This window comes from Lactuca serriola, chromosome 3 (genome assembly GCF_051521515.1).
Source record: "Lactuca serriola cultivar US96UC23 chromosome 3, Lser_US96UC23_V15, whole genome shotgun sequence".
NCBI classification, from domain to species: domain Eukaryota; kingdom Viridiplantae; phylum Streptophyta; class Magnoliopsida; order Asterales; family Asteraceae; genus Lactuca; species Lactuca serriola.
Window position 1 is genome coordinate 171,762,862 of NC_136410.1, and position 2,192 is coordinate 171,765,053.

Genomic DNA, 2,192 nt, shown 5'->3' on the forward strand with positions numbered 1-2,192 from the left:
TTGCCTATATTTCTCCTCCTTTGCCTTCTTGTACTCGTCGTAGGGGAGCCATTCCTTCTTGGGATTTCGCCAATCATCATCAAACCTATCGCCACTTGAATAACAAACTTGTGCCTTCCGGTTGCCGTTCTCATCAAGATCACAATCCTTAGTAAGATGGGGACCGCTACAATTTTCACAACCCACCTTTATGGCATGGATGGATTGATCCATCTTTGTCATCCCACGATCCATACTTTCTAGTTTGGCCATCATTGCTGGCATGTCATCGGAAACTGAGTTAACTACGCCTCTAGCTATATCGTTCCTTGGATTATGGTATTCTCTTGAATGTTTGGAGAATTCTTCTACCAATGTTTTAATGACAGCTGGTGCTTTCTTCGTGAGGGGTCCTTGGGAGTCTAGTAATTGCCTAGTTGTGACGTTCACGCCATCATAAAAGATGGAAACCTCTTGTTGTACGTTTAGGTCGTTTTGAAGGCAATTTCTTATTAACCCCTTGTATCTCTCCTACGCCTCATAAAGTGATTCTCCCGACAATTGCTCAAAGTTAGCAATTGCTTTCTTCAATTTTGCAATCTTAGAAGGAGGACAAAACTGGTCAATGAACTCCTCGCGCATCTTTTGCCATGTTGTAATGGATCCGGGGGGTAAAGATTTCAACCATTCCTTCGCGGCTCCTTTGAATGTAACCGGTAACATCCGTAGTAAAACAGTATCGCGAGGAACATTTGGCATGTGGAAATAGTCAGCAATGTCCATAACTTCTTCAATATGCTTGTAAGCATCTTCATGCTCCTTTCCATGGAATGGAATGTCTTTTAGTTGTGCGAGGATGTGACCATTCAACTCAAAATTGGCGGTAGCTGAGATTGCAGGTTGCACGAGTCCCGACCCGGTACCATCTCTTATACGCTTCTTGTAATCTCCCATCGGTATGTCGGCGATGTCGGCCATATTATCTCCTTGATCGGAATTGCTTTCTTCACCAAACGTGGATGTGTCGGACTCGATTTCTTTTCCTCTTTGTTTGCGAATAATCAACTCCGGATCGTCTACGGGTGGCTCTAGTGTAGAACCGGAGCTTCGGGTCATACACACCTGAAATAAAACAGAAAAACAAGCGTAAAACGAACAAAAACGAAGAATTTACGAAACTGTCAACAGAAGAATAAACTCGACGAGTTTAATGCAAAATTATAGAAAATAAATACGAACTGAAAACATGTAACTTTTGCAAGAAAGATCTAACACAAAGGATCGATAATACCAGCAAACAATATAATTATTAGAACCATTCCCTGGCAACGGCACCAAAAACTTGATGTGTGTGAAACGAACTAGTTTTAATCCTACTAACTTAAACACAAAGACAAACACACGAAAGGCAATGTACCTATTGATTAGCAGTTTAGTTCAGGTAAGTAGGGTATCGAACACAGGGAACGGTAAACAATTAAAATAAATGCTAATATTATCTAATTAAAACAATTAATAAAAGTCGGGGGTTTCTCTAGTTTTGCAAGACTAGAAACTTAAACAACCAATTAACACTTAAACAAAGACAATTAACAACTAAGAAGAACAAGAAAAGACAACTAGATTCAATGATAAAAGAGACTTCTATTCAGATTCGATTCACTTATTCTTATGGTTGATTTCGTGGCAAGTGCAATGAATTAATATGTCAGTGGTTACCGCTTCCTAATGTGATTGGGTTCATGTTCATTATTACCAATCCTTTAGTAGACAAGTTAATTCAAACAGTGATCAAGTGATTAAATTAACAAGTTTCCTAGTGTTTAGTTCGTATCAAGCAAGACTTATAACAATAGTTAATTAAATTTGTTCAATTCAATCAACTCTTGTATGGTTGTTCATTACATATGCTCACACATTGATTTACATATTTTATAGTTAACCCTAGTTTTATATTCACTATTTCTAGGCATACAATCTTATATTCACAAAACTATATGAATCAAGTAATCAAGAAGATATTCATGCAACTCAATCACTTATTTGTTAACTAAAAATATTTATCATTAATACATAAGAATCTTTAATAAGCTTAACAAGATGAATAACCAAATTAATATCAATTCAACCACTCAATCAAACCATATTCATAAGATTATCTCATCCAAACAGAAGTGAAAAGCTTTTAGCTCATATCTACAGCAAATAATAAC

General features: G+C 37.0%; 1 non-coding gene across 1 annotated transcript; it reads left to right on the forward strand.

Moving 5' to 3' along the window:
* Positions 1-466: 466 nt before the first annotated feature.
* On the forward strand, positions 467-573 carry LOC145096435 (small nucleolar RNA R71). Its single transcript, XR_013703844.1, has one exon. It is a non-coding gene; the product is annotated as a small nucleolar RNA R71 (small nucleolar RNA).
* Positions 574-2,192: the final 1,619 nt, after the last annotated feature.